This window comes from Liolophura sinensis, chromosome 7 (genome assembly GCF_032854445.1).
Source record: "Liolophura sinensis isolate JHLJ2023 chromosome 7, CUHK_Ljap_v2, whole genome shotgun sequence".
In the NCBI taxonomy this organism is placed as follows: Eukaryota; Metazoa; Mollusca; class Polyplacophora; order Chitonida; family Chitonidae; genus Liolophura; species Liolophura sinensis.
In genome coordinates this window covers 7,503,942-7,524,471 of record NC_088301.1, presented here as the reverse complement: position 1 = coordinate 7,524,471, position 20,530 = coordinate 7,503,942, and the positions used below count along the sequence as shown (strand labels likewise).

Genomic DNA, 20,530 nt, shown 5'->3' with positions numbered 1-20,530 from the left:
CTGCCCCTCCCCAAAAAAAAAAGTTTGTGACAAATTTTGATATTTTTTCCAGTGCTTGAAATATGTTTTTGTTAATTTAAGCTTTAACTCACAGTCTCACATTATATAATTCATGCGGCACTTGCAATTTGGTGAAAATTTTGGAATTCACAGTTATTTTGGATGAAATAGTTTAATGGATTTGGCTTTTTTTTTTTTTTTTTTTAATTTTACAGATTTACTCTGTATGTGTTAAGGTTTTATGTTGAAGTGTGTTTGATGGATACATTAAACATTCAGATTTCATCTGTTAATGCGCAGTTTAGGATGTTTCCTATCATGTGAAAGTACACTAATGCTTCTAAGCTTTCTTCTTCGGGTGTAAACTTGGCTTTGAACTACAGCTTTCAGTGCAGAAATTAAGTAAACTGCAGCTCTGAGGTCAACTGTGATAGCTCTCAGTGCGGAAAATTTCTCACCATGAATGGAGAATTTTTAAATTCTCTTTTTTGTGTGACAAAAATTCCTTCATTTTAGTTTTAAATTTTTGTACTTTAGATTTTTGTCCTTTAGATGTATCCTTTAAGCTGTTGGAATTCACAGTTTTATGCTAAAATTGATTGTTTTGCCTGTTTGCTTGAGTCTCATATATTAGTACAGGTCACTGTTAACATCAGGAGAAAAAACTTAATGTTAAGTCATTTTTATCTGTTGATATAATCGTCTATCAGTGAAAGTAATTAAAGGTACATTTGGGATCGATTCCAAAAGTTGATATTGAATGCTGTCTGAAGTCTTCTTAATGTGGATTCAAGGGAGGTAACTCTATGGCGAGTAAAAGATGTCTTTTTCTTCAAAGTTGTTGCCCCTGTGAGTCCTTTATATAGCCTTTTAATCTGCTGTGCAGCTATAAAAGCTACATATGTCAAGATGATCAAAACACTTATCCAAATTTTAACGAGTAAGTCACAGTCTGTTGGTTGAAGTTGAAACAAGGCATGCAAAGGCCTTCCAAGATTCAACTTTCTTCTACACTTTTGAAATAAGTGAGTATGAATTTTGTTTTCGTTTGGATAATTTGTTTTTGAACAGCATTGCTAGATTGGGGCATTATAGGCTTGTGCTGTTTTGATGGCTGATTTGGTTCAGCTGAAAAATTTTATATACTTGGGGATTGCTTTTGATTCATGAAGAACAAATGCAAACAAATTGTATTGAAGTCATGCTGTGGACTGTTAGAAATTCATTTTGAATATTGATTAACTTAAGCAGTGCTGTCAATTCCTTGGATATACTAGTTATTATGCATTGGCCAATCAGGTCATGCGATTGAGTTTATTTTATTACATGTAATAAATTTCAGCTTTAAATGAAAATATGGATTTTCTGATACCACCCTTTAAGGTAACCACTGACTTACATGTATTTGGGGAAAACAAAATGGCTGTGATCCACAGTAAGCCCGCATTCCTTAAAAATTCATTTCCAAGAACTTTTGAATTGTGTTGTAACTACATATAGAGGGTTCAGTGTGATAAAAAAGTATAAATTGCATTTTTAGCCTTGCTCACTAGTATAAATATTAGATCTTAAATTGTCAAAGAACGCTGTAAACTTTTGTTGTAAAAAAAAAGAAATGAAATTGCCTCGTTAAATAGAAGAAAGTGGCTTTATGTAGGCTTGTACATACCATTATAGGGGCTGAGCCTCAGAAGGCCTTCTCTTAGCATGAATTCAACTGACTACAATCAGAAGCCAAATTTTCCAAGGCTGTAATCTATGACATAGGATCTGAAATTTTGACAGAATGATGAACTTTTGTTGAAGAAAAAGAAAAAAAAAGTAAATTACTAAATCAAAAGAGAAATAAGAATGTGATATCATATACTATACTATATAGTTACTTGAATAGATACAGACTTGGAAGGCCTTTCTTTAGCAACAAGTCAACTGTCTGAAGTCCAGTCACACCTAATACCTTAACAGAGGAAGTTGTAACTTCCTCGCTTGGTGTTCAGCATGAAGGGGATAGTGCAATGACTGATTGACTCGTATCAGTATAAGCGCTTGGGCGTTGCGGCTTACTTGCTTTCGGTAAGCCTTCTCAGTGAAGTAGCACTAGATGAAAGAGCGGTAGAAATCCGCCCTGCAACAAAGAGGCACATTACATGCACTCTAAGGATTCCTTCGTGGTCATATGACAGAAAAATTGTTAAGTATGACGTTAAACCCCAAGCACTCACTCACCTGTCTGAATTTTTCTTATGCCCTTATTCATGATGTGCAGGTATCAAGCCGCTATTAAGGACTGAGTTTGACAGCCGCTCCTTGAAGGGAAATTATGTTTTGGTGATTGGAAGAATGTTTCCTCAGGGATTTGTAATGGTTGTCATTGCCTCTCATGTTGTACAAACAGTAGTAAGCAAGCCTAGGAGTATTAATAAAAAAAAACATTATTTGGAAAAAAGGAATAACCCTGATGTATTGAGTTAAAACTTTTTGTCGTTCCAAATATCTATTAGTGTTTCAAGTGTTCAGCATCAGACATTTGATCACAGCTTGGGGTAAAAGCTTTTACCTTTTAAAGCCTGCTTGACAGTTTGGATACGATAAGTGGTAACTATGGTGCAGATTTTTTTTCTTTTTTTTTTATTCGGGGGTGTAATAAGCAGGGCTGGGAATAGAACGGTGGAAATGTGCGAAGTTGGAGCATTATGACGACTTCCCACAGTGCCCTGGCCTTGAGGATTCCTCTGTATGACATTTACGGTGAAATATTTATAAGCTGCTTGCGGTTCATGGTCAGTGTTATGGAGAAATGTGCCAAAATCTTCCTATTCAATTATCTGTTTTGATGCATTATCACCGTATAGTGGATGTATAATTTATGACTCTGACAGTGGTCAACACTTGCTGAATGGATCAGCCCTCTTGCTGTAGCTTTGTTGATAGAAGAGACTGATCGCACTACCTCGAAGGCCGTTTCCTTAGGAGGAGGAGAGCATTGACGAAATTTCGATTGGCATTACATGCCATTCCCTGTGCCAATCTTTGGGGAAATCAAGAAGTGGCTATGAGCATCTATGGGTTTATGGCTAAGCAAGAAAAAGAAAATCAGCCTAACTCTTTGGGTTTTTGAAGAAATGTCCACGTCGGAGGATAGTGTTGTAAGACTAGTGCAGCAAACAGTTTAGCATATCATTGTGTTTAAGGTCTTAGTCACTAAAGGCCATTGCTTCTTCACAAACTCCTTGATAAGCATGTGACCCTGTGTTATATTTATTTATTTTTTTTTTTCTCAGAAATTTATCATTGAAAATGCCCCTGGAATTTTCTTTTCTCACCCCAACACGTTTTACTCACCACAACTTAGTAATGTAAGTATTTAAAATGTCAGGAGGCAGATAAAAGCTGAAGGCGGAAAAAGGACAGTGATGAGAAAGAGGCATCTTTAAATATGAGGCCTTACACAATCTATCACAGCTAATAAAGGCTTAGGCCAGCTTGAATGCAGAATTCATGGCCAGGTTTAATGTGTCCTGATAGGAGGCACCTCCTTAGAAATTCTAATATCGTAAAGTTGTTTACAAGGAGAGGACATGTGGGTTTGATGGAAGTGAAACAAATGATAGATTATAAACATTATGTGCTGTAATGTACTACGGTGATGCTGTGTCATTACTTTTTGGTGTGAAGTGAATGCATGATCCATTATTGAATGCACTAGCCATTAATATTGAATGCACGATCCATTATATTAATGAATGAAATGTGTACCAAAATTAAATTTTTGTTTTTGTTGTGGGTGGGGGAATGACTGGAAAGATATCTGTTTGTGTTGTGCTGATTTCTTTGTTTCTGTTTGTGATAAATGCACTTGTTAGCGTATATGTACTTGTTTGCTTTACATTTGCCTGGATTGATTTGATTAGTGTTGATTTATTGGTTTAACTAGTATGTGCAAAGATATTAACCAGGCACTACTGAGATTATGGTGAGCTTCAACAATGATTCTTGTGAGCTCAGGTGGATTGCTAGTGAGTTCAAGCACAGTTCCGGTGAGCTGAAAGCACAAAGTGATAGATAGTTTCTAAGAGTCGGTCAAGCATTATTGTATTGTAAGTTTAAGCACATGTGAGCTCATGGGGCCGTGGTGGCAAAGGCAGAAAATGACGCTTTTGTCGGTCAGTGTTTGGAAACTCTAATATTCATTGAAGACCACCTGTCTTCCACCAATATGATGTACATGTCATCCAGTACACACATCAGTATGTCATGTGCGAAAGTTTGTCAGTATGTTGCCAAAGATCGTTGGTTTAACTTCGCCTTATTTTTGATACATGAAAGTTAATTCCAAGTGGAAACTTCTTGTGTATGAATATTTTTGCAAATAAATATTTCCTTCTACAACATGTTGCAATAACAGTCAAAAATTGTAGTGGAATGATACAAACCACACTCAGATTCATGCAGAAACTTTTCAGTACTGTTAATCCTTCCTGTCAAATACCGTACATCCTGGCCAACCCTTGTATGATTACATGAGAATATATACTGAACATATTAAAACTGATCCAACAAGACATTTAGTATGTACATATATGTATACAGACATGTGTTTGCATTAATGTATTTGTTTGTCTTTGACAGACCTCACCGATTTCTCATGGAAAGAATGTTTAACTTAGGAGTATGCAATGCTCTGTTTCTTTACCATTATCCCCTCTTTGCGTTATTCATGACTTCTGGCTGCTGGAAACATCATAGATTCATCTTTTGTCATGTATAGATTTACACTTCTGTAACGTGACATGTATTTCCTGTGCAGGGAAGCTTTTAGTTGGCAATTATGAAGTAAGACGAGGTATACCCTAATTCTGCAATGTTTTCATCCATGTCTGCGACCAAGATTTGTACACATTCTGAGAAGACTATGGGAAGTAAGGAAATTTGTAATTTGCACAGTTTTATGGAGCTTGCCTCATTTAGTGATGCAAACAAATCATTTTTAGTGTCATTTTGATGATATTTGTATGCATAAATTCTGCTGGAAAAAGTCTTTTAGAAGTTGAAAATGTTGAAGATTTACAGTAGTTAGGATTTCAGTATGCTGTTATAAAGTACAGCTGTATAACAAGGTGTATTGAGGGTCTTAGCTCTCTGTTATAAAGTACAGCTGTATAACAAGGTGTATTGAGGGTTTTAGCTCTCTGTTATAAAGTACAGCTGTATAACAAAGTATATTGAGGGTTTTAGCTCTCTGTTATAAAGTACAGCTGTATAACAAAGTATATTGAGGGTTTTAGCTCTCTGTTATAAAGTACAGCTGTATAACAAGGTGTATTGAGGGTTTTAGCTCTCTGTTATAAAGTGCAGCTGTATAACAAGGTACATTGAGGGTTTTAGCTCTCTGTTATAAAGTACAGCTGTATAACAAGGTATATTGAGGGTTTTAGCTCTCTGTTATGAAGTAGAACGAGGTATACTTAGGATGTCAGCCTGCTGTCGTGAAATAAGATGACGAGCAGTGAAGGTTTTAGCTCATAATAATGAAGTGATACAAGGTATAGTGAGGGATATAGCTTGCTGTTATGAAGTAAGACGAGGTAGAGTGAGAGTTTTAGCTCCTTGTCACGAAGTAGGAGGTATAGTGAGTGGTTTCAGCTCGCTGTTATTTAGAGGGAGGAGGTACAGTGAAGGTTTCAACTTGCAGTTATGAAGTGAGAAGTTGTACAGTAAAGGTTTCTGCTCACTGACAGTATGAAGTAGAAAGCAGTACAGTGAGGTTTCTGCTCACTGACATTATAAAGTAGGAAGCAGTAGAGTGAAGGTTTCTGCTCACTGACAGTATGAAGTTGGAAGCAGTACAGTGAAGGTTTCTGTTCACTGACAATATGAAGTAGGGAGCCGTTCCATGAAGGTTTCTGCTCACTGACATTATGAAGTAGGAAGTGGTACAGTGAAGGTTTCTGCTCACTGACATTATGAAGTAGAAAGCGGTACAGTGAAGGTTTCTGCTCACTGACAGTATAAAGTAGGAAGCGGTACAGTGAAGGTTTCTGCTCACTGACAGTATGAAGTAGAAAGTGGTACAGTGAAGGTTTCTGCTCACTGACAGTATGAAGTAGAAAGTGGTACAGTGAAGGTTTCTGCTCACTGACAGTATGAAGTAGGAAGCGGTACAGTGAGGTTTCTGCTCACTGACAGTATAAAGTAGGAAGCGGTACAGTGAAGGTTTCTGCTCACTGACAGTGTAAAGTAGGAAGCGGTACAGTGAAGGTTTCTGCTCACTGATAATATGAAGTAGGAAGTCGTTCCATGAAGGTTTCTGCTCACTGATATGAAATAGGAAGAAGTACATTGAGGGTTTCAGCCCACCATTATGAATGAAGATGTGGTGTTTAACTCACTGTTATGAAGTAAGATGAGGTATATTGAAAGTTAGCTTGCTGTTCATGAAGTAAAACAAGGTTTAGCAAGGGTTTCAGCTCACTGTTATGAAGTAACACTACATTAAAGTTTAATTGAAGACTTTAGCTTGCTGTGATAAAGAAAGACAAGGTATGGCAAAACTTTTAAAACTATGACAAGGTAAAGTGAAAGTTGTTGAGTCCTGTTGACATAGAAGGGATATACAGTACAGTCTCGGAGTGCGATACAAGTGGTAAACAATTCACTTTTAGCCTGAGCTGTACTGTATCAAGGGTTTTTATCTCCCTGTGTTGAAGTATGATGAGGTGTAGTGAGGGTTTTAGCTTACTGTTATGATGTAAGAGGAGGTATAGTGAGGGCTTTAGCTCACTGTTATGATGTAAGACGAGGTATAGTGAGGGTTTTAGCTGGATGTTGTGCAGTATGACGAGCTATAGTGAGGGTTTTAGCTGGATGTTGTGCAGTATGACGAGGTAGAGTGAGGGCCTTAGCCCTGTGTTGTGCAGTATGTTAAGGTATAATGAGGGTTTTAGCTGGATGTTGTGCAGTATGATGAGGTATAATGAGGGTTTTAGCTGGATGTTGTGCAGTATGACGAGGTATAGTGAGGGTTTCAGCTCACTGTTATGATGTAAGACGAGGTATAGTGAGGGCCTTAGCCCTGTGTTGTGCAGTATGTTGAGGTATAATGAGGGTTTTAGCTGGATGTTGTGCAGTATGACGAGGTATAGTGAGGGTTTTAGCTGGATGTTGTGCAGTATGACGAGGTAGAGTGAGGGTTTTAGCTGGATGTTGTGCAGTATGACGAGGTATAGTGAGGGTTTTAGCTGGATGTTGTGCAGTATGACGAGGTAGAGTGAGGGTCTTAGCCCTTTGTTGTGCAGTATGTTGAGGTAGAGTGAGGGCCTTAGCCCTGTGTTGTGCAGTATGACGAGGTAGAGTGAGGGTCTTAGCCCTTTGTTGTGCAGTATGTTGAGGTATAGTGAGGGTTTTAGCTGGATGTTGTGCAGTATGACGAGGTATAGTGAGGGTCTTAGCCCTTTGTTGTGCAGTATGTTGAGGTATAGTGAGGGTTTTTAGCTGGATGTTGTGCAGTATGATGGGGTATACATGTAGCGAGGATTTTGAGTTGACCATTATGATTGATTTGATTGGTGTTTTACGCCGTACTCAAGAATATTTCACTTATACGACGGCGGCCAGTATGATGGGTGGAAACCGTGCACAGCCCGGGGGAAACCCACGACCATCCGCAGGTTGCTGACAGACCTTCCCACTTACGGCCGGAGAGGAAGCCAGCATGAGCTGGACTTGAACTCACAGCGATCGCATTGGTGAGAGGCTCCTGGGTCATTACGCTGCGCTAGCGCGCTAACCGACTGAGCCACAGAGGCCCCCCGACCATTATGAAGTAAAATGAGGGTTTTGTGGGTAAAGGGCAATGTCACCGATAGGGTTCATGTCTACTTTGTTAGGCCTGAGCGTGGTGCAAACTTGAAAATATTGAATGGCTCACTAGTACTTTTGTAAATACAATTGCCAAAATTAAGGCAATTTAATCAGAAAATTGCCCTGCACTTCAACATGTAGGTGTGTGTTCAGGGCCATATCTAGAGCCAGTTCAGTCCTGGACAGCATTTAGGATCCCAAACTGTTCAAACTACGTTGTGGCTCATTTGGTTAGTGTGCTTTTGCAGTGTAATGATCCAGGAGCCTCTCACCAATGCGATTGCTGTAAGTTCAAGTCGAGCTGATGTTGACTTCCTCTCTGGTCATACGTGGGAAGGTCTTGCAGCAACCTGCGGATAGTCGTGGGTTTCCCCCGGGCTCTGCTCGGTTTCCTCCCACCATAATGCTGGTCGCCGTCACATAAGTGAAATATTCTTGGGTATGGCATAAAACACCAATCATATAAATAAATAAATAAGTACAAAGTTTTGTGAAATTGGGTCCAGAACCTTAAATTTTTTTTCTAAATATGACCTCAATGTTCCATGTTAGTATAAGCGTGTCATTTATGACATGGTGACTAACACTTAATTTTGGTCCGCTTTTTGCCATTTGCAGGGTGCCACTCCCCTGCTATCCAAGCTAGACGTGCTAGATTGAGAGAGTACAGCATGTACATGGAAATAAATTATTTAAATTAAAAAGGTTCATAGTAGATAGATTCCCTGAGGCCTTCTTTAACAGTACATGAAATTCTCTGACTATATAATACTATGTATACAATTACATTTGTAAAATAAGAAAAAAAATTTATTAATCATAAGTATATCATCATAATATCATTAAAAGTACTAGCTTCAATCATTAAAGATAAAAAGGTATATTTATAATAGTGTCTGAAATAATGTTTCAAATATACAATATATGATGACTAAACAGCAACAGTTAATCAAATAATACGTACCAGTATATATCAACATGATCAGAGTGTGTGGTTGCAGTTAACGGCAATAACAGCTCTGGTTTTCTCTCTTTTGTTATCGCATATGTACAAATAGTTTGGAATATATACTCTCCAGCAATCCATCATTGATTTACCCAATCATCAGCCTGTGAGCTGGTCGGTCAGCAATCATCACCCTGTGAGCTGGTCGGTCAGACAGACGTGTAGAGGGAGTGGGCAGTGGTTGAGTGGTAAAGATCCTTTCCTTTCAGTAGCTTTTGCAGCTTATGCTGGCTTCTTCTCCTGACGTACGTAGGATGGTCTGACAGCAACCTGCAGATGGTCGTGGGTTTCCTTCGGGCTCAATTTACTCCCACAATAATGCTGGCCGCTGTTGTGTACCCAAATTCTTCAACCTTTTTAACCACCACTGCAACCAATATTTTGAAACATTTTGAGTGAAATATTCTGGAGTTTGGCATCAAACACCAGTGAAATAAAAAAATTTCAGTGACTTTTGCACATGAGATGCAGATTTAGATCTGGCCTTGGGCAGGGAATTTGTAGAGTCCTCACTGTTGCTGGGACCTTGGTGACAATAAGACTTCTTATCTTCCAAAAATATAGTGTGCAAATCTGAATGTCACACATGTGAAATTATGTCAGTCTCTGGAATCTGTTGGATCGGTGGTTTACACCAGACACTGTGGTTCCCTGCACCCATAAAACTGACTGCCATTTCACACATGTAAGTGAAAAATCACAAAGCATGTTGTTAAACAACCAGACAACAATCAAATAAATGTATTTCTGCCAGCAAAGTGTGGATGGTCGTGAGTTTTGCCTGGCTTCTGCCTGGCTTCCTCCAGCATCCTCCAGCTGTTGTAGTGGAATTCTTGAGGACAACATAAAACACCAAACCAATAAATAAATTAATCTTTTATATGGAAAACAAATGATCTTGAATTCTACTTTCTTGACCACATTTACAGAATGTTTTCTGTCATGTTGTACTCTTATGGTGCATGTTTAAAGCCTGGGTACATTCAGGTCATTGCCAAAGGGTCACAGGTGTGAATCGAAATTGGTCTTCATTGACACACACACAAAAACTACATGTACATGTATTATCAGTTGATGGCACAGTTGGATACAAACAGCAGTAAATGTGGTCAGAAGATTTCTTTCATTAAATGCTGGTTCAGATTTGACTGTAAAGCTGCTTTGTTATTTGTCAAAGTATTCTTCTATTTTTTTTTTGTTAATTTTTAATTTGTTCTGCACTTACGTGGGAATAGTCTGTTATGATCACACATGCTCTTGTTTAATGATGTTTATACATGTGAATGTGGTCATGCACAGTATGTGTTGAGAAAACTAGGATATTTTTGGAAGAGACCCTGGCATGCATGCCAATGCTCAATAAAAAATCATTGAATTATTGAAGACATCGGCTTTCTTCTCTAACCTATCATTTTCATGTGTGATCGACTCAAAAGAAATTAGCAGCAGTAGATTGGCGGTCTCTAGAAACGCAACGGGGCTAGCCTGCTTCCTATGGATTCACAGTAAATGATGTTATTGTGTGTTCTGCATGTGTGAAAAACTGTAAAGGTTCATCTGTGGTATTGAAGAGTGGAATTAGAGTGGAGCTTCAGCACTGCGTCATGCTATTGCTGACCAGGTGAGGATTCCCTAGTGATGGAATACAAGGCATTGATGGACGGATTGATTCTGCTTCACATACTTTATATAATGTAAATGTTGTTTTTTTGTTTTTGTTTTATAAACACTGTAAAGGTGACTGATCGGAAATTTTTGGTGTACACTTTGGTCTGAAAAATTACCTCCAGTAGTGATCATGTGGACTTCAGAAAATGCCACCCTAGCTATTATGCGACAATGAATAGTTGTTCTAGTTTGACTCAGATTATGGAACTTAGTGTGCCGGTATGCACAAAAATTAATGAGCATTGGCATGTAGAAGACCACACAGCAGAGCTCATGCAAAATGTACACAATTTTTTTATTTTTTATTTTTGGTGAAGGCAATTGTGACGTTATGATGTCAACAGAAAGAATGAACATATGTAACCACTGTGTACTACAGTGGTTGACTCATTTGCAACAGTATTGATTATGATGGGCCCTGTGCATGCTCTTCAGTGACAGTTTGGTCTGCCGTGTCAGTTCCGAAGGTGTCACATTATCACTTTAAATACTAGAATTTAGGACTACAACATTCAGAGCTACTTTATTTGTTGAGGATACATTTATTTCTTTGATGTGTGTTTTACACTGTACTCAGGAATATTTCACTTTAATATACTATGGTGGCCAGGGTTATGATGGGAGGAAACCAACTAGAGCCTGGAAGGAAACATACAACCATTGGCAGGTTGCTGACAATAGGCTTGACATACTGTAATTTTTCAACCTTTTGGCATGTGTACAAGGTGTTTGTTTGTTTAAGGTTGACTGTAATATTTTTTAGGTTTATTGAGGTATAAACGAAAAAACCACTGGCAAACTTCTGTATGAACCACGGTAATGACCATGCGAACTTTTGTATGAACCACGGTAACCCCCGTGCAAACTTGAGTATGAACCACGGTAACCCCTGTGCAAACTTGAGTCTGAACCACGGTAACCCCCGTGCAAACTTGAGTATGAACCACGGTAACCCCCATGCAAACTTTTTTTCTGTACTGCGGGAACTGTCGTGCAAACTTTTGTATGAACCGCGGTAATGGCCGGGCAAACTTTTGTATGAACCACAGTAACTGGTGTGCAAACTTGAGTATGAACCATGGTAACCACTGTACAAACTTGAGTATGAACCACAGTAACCCCCGTGCAAACTTTTGTATGAACTGCGGTAACTGCTGTGTAAACTTTTGTACGATTAGCGTAGCGGCTTATACAAAACTTTGCACAGTGGTTTTTTCGTTTATACCCCAATAAACCTAAATAATATTACAGTCAATCCTTATAATTTAATTTGAGGAATAAAAGAATTTTAACTTATGTTATACTTTCTACTTTCTAATGAATTTACTAATAATTCATCCTAGACTATCCACAGAACTTGTACTGATGCTTCTGTTTATGAATGGGAATATACTACAGACGAAAGATATATTTATGCGAATAGATATATTTATGCAAATAGATATATTTATAGTGTTTACGAATAGATATATTTATAGTGTTCTGCATGTCATTTTATATGACGTGTCTTCAGTCTCTTTCAGTTCTATTCTTAGAAAAAATTGTCCTGGGTATGGCTTCAGTTTTTCAGTTTATTGGAGTATAAACGCAAAAATTTGACCAATCGGATTGCGCCTTACAAATGTCAATTCAGGAAAATTAAATTATTGGGGTGTAAGCACAAAAACTACTGTGTAAACTGTATGAATCCGTATAGTGGTTCATACAAAAATTTGCACAGCAGGTTTTTTTCCTTATACCCCAATAAACCTAAAAAGTATTACAGTCAATCCTTATATTTAAATTTAAGGAATAAATGGATGAGAAATGTTAGTCGATTGTTTTGAAAGTTCAAGTATGCACATTTTATGAATGAGAATCTTTGGGGCAGTGAAACTGATGATCAAAATTCTACCATTACTAAGCAACGTCACGTGCACAGCGAGCCAAATGACGAATCAAAGTTTATATTTGCGAGTCGTTTCAAAAAGAATTGCGAAAACATTTAGAAGGTGAATTCCGAGCTAGAGAACTTTGGGCGCAAAAGATGAAGAAGGAGTTGAATTTTTTCATGAGACTCTTTTTCTAGGCTACAACGCGTTTGCACTGTTCATAACAGACTACTGCTGTTGATGATGCACGCCAAGGATATGCGAGTGGTAACATGGATGATACCTCGGTATTTCAAACATACTGGTTATCCAAGAGCAACAGTGTGTAGTTTAAACGTCAGGTGGAAAGTAATGTTGACCAAACAGACTTGTTTTTTTTTGGCTCCTGTTAAAATATGAATATAATATAATATTTATAGTGTTCTGTTTGTCATTTTTACTATTTGTCACCATTACTTCAGTCTGTTTCAGTTCTATCCTTAGAAAAAGTCCTACATGGGTGTGGCTCAATTTTTTTTTCAGTTTATTGGAGTATAAACGCCAAAATTAGACCAATTGGATTGTACCTTACAGATGTAAATTCAGGAAAATTAAATTATTGAAGCATACTCTGAAGGCATTATTCTGTGATGATTGATGAAATTGTACTTTTTTTGAAACCCTAGAACTGGATGTGCTTAATGTGCTTAAATTACACTGATAGTTGCTCTTTCACATGTGAAAAGGTTGAGGAATTAGGGCACGTGTACTGGCATGATATACTGGCCCCATGTATTTAGAAAATGCCCTCATTTTCTGTCATGTCTCTAATTGGTAAACTTTATGCTTCCCTGGGTTTCACCTAACCTGTGTCATGCAGTGTCGTTATGTATCACAGGCTATTCATATATGTACATTATGTGCAAGCTGTAAAACGTGTGTGCAAACAAACCTTTACAAGATTGAATTTTCTGTCTGTGTACAAAGATATATCTGTACTTGGTTTAAATTAGTTTCCTGAAATAGATAGTCTTGGTTGTTGCTTGATATCATTTCTCTTGGTTTAGAATTAATGCCTTATAACATCATTATTTTCTGATTCTTTGTTGGGATTTCATTTTGCAGTATGTGTCATACTGGTATGGTTAATCCATGCTGAGTTAGTACAGGTTTATGGCATAAACAATGGCTTGTAGGGCAGCTAGCCACAGTTCTCTTATTCTGTACATCTTGGTGAATGTAAATGCTTGGTGTTTGTAGTCATGTGCGCATACACATTATTCTCAAAATATATTTATTTTATAAATTGTTACAACACCACTGATTTAATAATGTGGACAGACACATGTACATCTGTAAACTTGAAAACCACAGTTGAAGTAAGGATAGCTTGATTCAAGCATGGAATCTCATTGGCCAGGGGTCTTTCAGCCATGGAAAGAGTTAGTAAAAATGTCATCCTATACCAGTAGTATTTGACAGCAATCCTATTTATACTGAATTAACACTTGATAACATTTGATGGAGATGACATTTAGCAGTTGAATTCCCGTGGCTTTGTTGGACTATACCTTGTGTCATTTATAGTAACAACCAAATTCTACATTGCAGGCATGTTGTTTCTGCCTGCCAGACTTCATGAACTTAATAATATAAGTTCCAACAAAGTTTTACAGGTATACTTCTGTGCAAGTTCCGTGTTCATTCAAGGAAAGTTTCGTGGTGTCAGACAAGTTTTTTGGGGGGCATGACTTTACACTGGTGCGGTGAGAAATGGCAACTGAGGACCCCAGACAAATGTCAATTTGCCCAAGAGATGTCAGAGGTCATTGTCAAATGTATCATTCTTGGTGATTAAAGATTAGGGCTTGATAAATAATTCATGATTCTGCCTCACACACCTTAGTGATTATTTATTCATGGTGCTTGAAGGGGTGACTTGGAGACTAAGTATTTTTTTTTGTGCAGTGTTGTCTGTAGTGTAGACTGATCCATTATAGTGTTTATTGCAGGCAGGGGTAGAAACAGCGTGAACTGCTGGCGGTTGTCTGGAAGGCTGTAGGGGTGTGTGGGATAGATGCTGTGCTATGGACATAATAGTCAGCCAGCCTGTTACGTAACCAGGACATCGCGGTGTCCGACTGTCCCCATCCAAACACTTTTACCCCTAGGCGGAATATTTAAGGAATTCCGAAGAGACACTCTAATAAGAAAGGTAAGCTTGTTCTTTTACTTTTGCTTCTTGAACATTATTTACGCCTATATGTTTGTTACATGACTGCCATGAGCCATACCAGACCCCTGTGTACAGGCCTGAAAGCTTAGTGAGTCATAGCTGCCTGAATGTACTCACGTCCTCAACCATAACGCCGAGTAACAGCCTGAATGTATTTTGTGTCCTCGGTGACAATGTATCTAGGTCTGAATGTAATTTATGTCCTCGGCCACAATGTTTGTTGGCCTGAATGTATCTTGTATCCTCAGCCATAATGTCTGCAGGCCTGAATGTATCTTGTGTCCTCGACCGTAATGTCTGCAGGCCTGAATGTATCTTGTGTCCTCAGCTATAATGTCTGTAGGCCTGAATGTATCTTGTGTCCTCGACCGTAATGCCTAGAGGCCTGAAAATATTTTGTCCTCTGGCACAATGTCTGTAGGCCTGAATGTATTTTGTGTCCTCAACCACAATGTCTGCAGGCCTGAATGTGTCATGCCAGCTGTATTTATCGACTTTTTATAATGCTGGAATTTGTCCATTGGAGAAGCTCTGGTTTATTTTTCATTTTTAGCATTTGACTTTAATATGCACATCACAAAAGTATAAAATTCATGTAAATTGACAAAGGTAGTGTGTCTTTTTAAAGGTCGAAAACACTGTTTGCATAAAATCAGGAAATCTTTTCAACATTTCGTGTTACTGGCACCAACTGTTCATAAAGGCATGAGCAGTGAAGGTATAAATAGTGGAGGATGGAGATTTTCAGATTCAACCTGGAAAAAAACTGAAACACTCCACAAGTTTTAAACAGAAATCCTTCAGATAAACATTTTTCTAGAATGTACTTTTTCATCTCACAAACAAGAGCTTCCAAATGTCATTTAGTTGCTTGAAAAGACTTCTTGAGTCCGCCACCGCTTGCTGCATTGCAGTGCATCCCAACTTGGATTTAGCTACATGACAGATGAGGAGATCTCCAACTGCTTCACCAAGCCTCAGGCATGGCAGGCCCTGGAGCTCAAGTTCAAAGCCTGGTGAAGTTTTATGGATGGTCCTAAAAATGATTTCTTTACAATTCTGCTTGAAATCTACATGTTGGAATTGCAGCTGCCATACTGCCATAAAAATGGTTTATCATTTTGCAATTTTCACGTAACCTTTTGGAATGTTTCATGGGTGGTGTTTGTCTTTAACATTAAATCATCTACTTATGGGTCACATTGTATTCAAAAACTGAAGGATACATGTACATGTATATGGCATTTTGACCTAGTGCATGTATATTAAATTTGTATTATCCCTTTCATGCCTTTGGAACATGTTTTGCTCCCACATTTGAATGAGTTTTCGCATGTGTGTATAAATACATACATCTATGTAGTTTGATCAGCCTATTCAGATGAAAATATATCCAATGGCAGACCCATGTAAATTTTATTTATTTACAGTATTTATTTGCTTGTTTTTTAAGGCCACCATTCTGATTATCTGTACATGTGGTTATAATAGAAAGAAGGCAACAGGTCCATCTGATAGGTGATAGAAATATGAGCTGATGTTGAAAATCTCAGTTTACTGCCTGTACAAGTACAATGTACATGTATGTTAAGTTTTAATACTACGATCTGTCCATTTTAGCCAGATTTCCACATGTACTTGTATTTTAAAGGGAAATTGACAAGAGGTCATTTTTTTTTCTGGAGCCTGAGAAATTGTTGAAACTGTTAATTAGCTACAGGTATGGTTTATAATTTAATGACGATCTAGTCCATCAGTTAAAAATTATGAGGAGATGCCTTTTCTCCATTATTGTTATTATTGAACCCACGTGTACTATGAGTTGAAAACAGTACGTAATTGTGACCACAAAGGTCTGTAATATGGTGCAATCAATTTATTAATTGCTAGAAGTTTTCCAGCTGTGTAGCTCCATTCAGTGCAAGAGTAGCAGGTTTTTTCACCAAGCTCGTCGGTGTTTAGAAGCAATCATTGCCAAAATAGACTTCATTGTTACTTCATTCAGCCCTCATTTATATATACATGTATGGAGTACTTAGTTTCTCATCAAAAAAGAGAAAATGAACGATCGTTATCTGTTGTGCAGCATTCATTGCTGTTAACACGCGGGTCAGCCAGAGTTATCAGCAACGCGGCATAGCCAACCACCATCATGGCATACTGCCCATTATTGTGAGGCTGCGAGGTATATGCGGCTAATGAATTGTTGGTGATGCAGTGCGGATCCTTGGATGATGTGTGCCTGACAACTGGAAGTGAAGGCTGATTTGGGTTTTCACCACAACTGAAAAGCGTACATGACATTTCACTCCATTTCGGAATACTGTCAGCTAAACCTGACCTTTTCAATTACCAAGTCGCCTGTTGCTGGCATACAATACATGAACAAAACCTTGATAAGTGGTCTGTTTAAAGGAAATGCTGTAGGTTCGGCTTTTTCTTATTCTTCATTCTGAACACCTATTTTTTTTTTTTTTTGTTTCTAGTTTTATAATATTTTTCATGCTTTGATTCACTCCCTTAAACAGACTAAAACATTACATGTATAAGCACAAACAACAGCTGTCTGACCTAAATCACTGACAGAAAGTGAGAAAGTGGATGTTTAGATGACAGAAAAAGACCTAAGTATTAAAAAATCGGTTGCTGTTAGAACATTTTTTCAATTTGCATAGAAAGGGTGAGAAAAAAGCTTATATGATCTTTGCTCTTTCGTGTTGTCGCATTGTTGATCGTAGAGCAGTATAATCTAGGTTGAGATAAGAATCTTTAAAAATTAAGAAGCTCCGTATTTCCTAATGTAATATGTTTTTAGTGCTGATTAGACTTATTAAACCACAAAGTTTGACAATGATTATTTTTTATTAAAAATGTGACTTCTGGTTTAGCAAGATTTACCCTGTGCTTTCCATGTTTTTCATAGGGTTAAACGGCTAGTGACTTCTGCCAGGAGCTTTTTAGCCCTTGACCTTGCTAATTTAGTGAAATTGCCCTGGAGCTTTTGTTGGTTTAATACATGGACTTCAGTGACCAATTCCACTGGTTTACTGGTCATCAGCTAATTCCCCTCTCCCACTACCCCTTCTCCTGGCGCAATACACTGGACTACAATCACACAGTGTATATTGTGAAAAGGCCTTTGAAAGTGTTCAACACCTGTCAGATAAATAAATAAACAATAATGGAGTTAGTTTTTTCGCTATTCTTTTATGAACAGTTGTTTATACTATATATTTTGTACATTTTGTATACATGTGCTTGATATTATCTTCACTTTATTTGGCTTTTTTGTTTAAAACTATGATTTATGAGATAATGACTGGACAAATGTAGCCATGGGCAGTGGAGTGGGAATACAGTGTTATTTGCCAATTTCCTTAGGTGCTTTCTGATATTAAGCTACAACTCAGCCTTGAGAATCTCACTGGTCAAGAGACTATTTAGATTTTAAAAAAAGCACTCTCTTATATCTCACTTTAATATTATGTGAACTGACAAGTCATCCTTTAATTAGCACGTGCCTCCACCATGGTTTGTGTCGGGAGCTGTTAGATTGTGAAGTTAATCAAAACACTTAATCTAATTTTAATTTTTTAATTACAGTAAATCATCTTTCTTATCTACAGCATTACCATGTTGTCATTTTTTGCCTGTAGAGTCAATCAGATGTGTTAATTAGTCAGCAAGGCATCCTCAGGGAGTTGTGAAGGTTAGGTTGTTGACGTTGTTTGTCGCTTCATTTCATTGTGGAAGGCAGATTTTTCAATGAATTAACTGTCATGTCCTCTACCTCTATACTTACATTCATCCACCATTCAGCCTGGCCATTGAACCTATGATTAAGTGAAAAACCATGACACAAAGCACCATACAAGGCCACAGAATGTTTATCACATGCTCAAGGAGAGCATACAGCAGAACATTGTATCAAGCACAATTTGAGTTCTTTCCTGCTCCGAGTATATTGTTTTTTTAAGCATTTGTAACTTAAAACTTTAATCTTTAATAAGTTGCTTGATAAATATAAACAGGAAGATGATATCATAGATTTTTAGTTTCATCCGGATAAAATAAGACAGACAGATGATTATTTAAAATTGCATTATCAGTAATTTACAGATGTCTCTTTGGTACATATACGTCTATGTAGCTTGAGGGTCATTAATAACAGAATGAAGGACTGGGCTTGCACGGCAGCGGGTGGCTGACTGTTGTATTCCAGTCAGGTATCTAAAGCTGTTAGGTCCATGCTAATGCAACTTGTACACGTAGGTTGGATTTGTATGGGTGGACAAGTGTACATTCACAGCTGCTTTTATACTGTTAAGCATGTGGACAGAGAGAATAACATACCATCACTGTAAGGCTCTCACTGATTCACTGGGATACTTGATACTGAACTTACAATAGAGCTCTGTATATGGGAAGGTCTGTCAGCAGTCTGCACATGGTCGTGGGTTTCCACCAGGCTTGGCCCGGTTTCCTCCCCTCATAATGCTGGCCAACTTTGTACAAGTGAAATATTCTTGAGTACGATGTAAAACACCAGTCAAATAAGTAAATGAATACAGTAGAGCAGCAGTTGCCAAAATGGGCATACCAAAACTTAGTGTATGTGGCTAAAGTTTATTACAGGCTTCCTCTCTGGCTGTACATAGGAAGGTCGTGCTAGCAACCTGAGAGGGGTCGTGGGTTACCACTGAGCAGAGAGCTCGGTTTCCTCCCACCTTAATGCTGGTCATCATTGTATAAGTGAAATATTCTTGAGTATGGTGTAACACACCATTCAAACAAATAAACACGTACAACAGAGCAGCAGTTGCTAACGGCATACCAAAACTTAATGTATGTGGCTAAAGTGGACTACAATGGATTCATCATTGGGATGTAGTATAAGATAGCCTGCCAGCCTGCCAGCCAGCCAGCCAGGTAATGTAATAATGTTAATTGTCCCTTCGAGATACAGCACAAGGGTAATCTCACAGAATGTTAGACTGTACTTGGTGCCCAGTTCTGGCCTGGATCCCAGCCCTGTCAGGTATTTCAGATGGCATTGAATCATCCTTCACCTTAGTGACACTTTGAATTGAGATAACTTGTCATCAGGGATGATAATTAACAGCCTGTCATCGGTCCCCTTAACAAGTCTGAGCGTCCGATGCAGTAGATGGATGGATGTGACCAGGCAACCCTTGGCTTGTAGTTCAGATTACTGTTTCCTGTCCTATCTGCCACTCTACTGATAATGCACATTTCCAGAGGCAACAAAAACCCCTGAAAAAAAACAAAAAACAAAAAGACCTTTCGATGTGGGTATAAATCTTTAAACAGAGTGCACACTTACAATCGAATCTTAAGGCGATAAATTGAGAGAAAAATAGCAGATTGGTTGTAACTGGGTGTTGCGTAAAGAGGAAAATGGAAACCGATACATGAAAGCTGTCGCATCACTACAGTAGAGGCGTTCTTGATTTGTGCAACTGGTTTTTGTATGTTTGCTGCTGCTGTTTTTTCTATCACAGGTCAGATTAGTTGTGGTTCCATTTCATGCAGTTTAGGTTTTATTCTGCTCAAACGACTGGGTAGCTCGTTATCTCTCTTGAATTGTCTTCATTAAGTGAAATATTATCTCTCGTTAAAAAAAAATTAAATGGATATTTTTAAAATGTTCACAGCATGCTTTTATTCCCTTTAATATTGGTTGAAGTGTCTTAATGACAAATCTGAACACGCCTCACTTAATGAGTTAAAAGCACAGCAATTAATGATTTGTAATATTTTTACTGCTTTTATAAAAGAACAAAACAAACATGAAACAGTGTTTTATATCTGTAATCATGTCTGTAGCCCTTTATTACTGGTCTTGATTGTTGGTTACATGTAGCTTGAAGAATTAAGGGGTTAATTATA

At 37.9% G+C, this 20,530-nt stretch overlaps 2 protein-coding genes across 3 annotated transcripts in view; both read left to right on the top strand.

The window, feature by feature from the left end:
- Nucleotides 1–20,530, top strand: part of LOC135471949 (neurocalcin homolog) — a 197,017-nt gene that overhangs the window by 2,197 nt on the left and 174,290 nt on the right. The gene's annotated exons all lie outside the window — the stretch shown is intronic.
- LOC135471948 (neuronal calcium sensor 2-like) overlaps nucleotides 1–20,530 on the top strand; it is a 108,289-nt gene that overhangs the window by 2,182 nt on the left and 85,577 nt on the right. For both annotated transcript variants that reach the window (XM_064751408.1, XM_064751406.1), the window contains one exon: nucleotides 14,397–14,599. The gene's annotated coding sequence lies outside the window, so the exon portion shown is untranslated. The remainder of the gene's footprint in view (nucleotides 1–14,396; nucleotides 14,600–20,530) is intronic.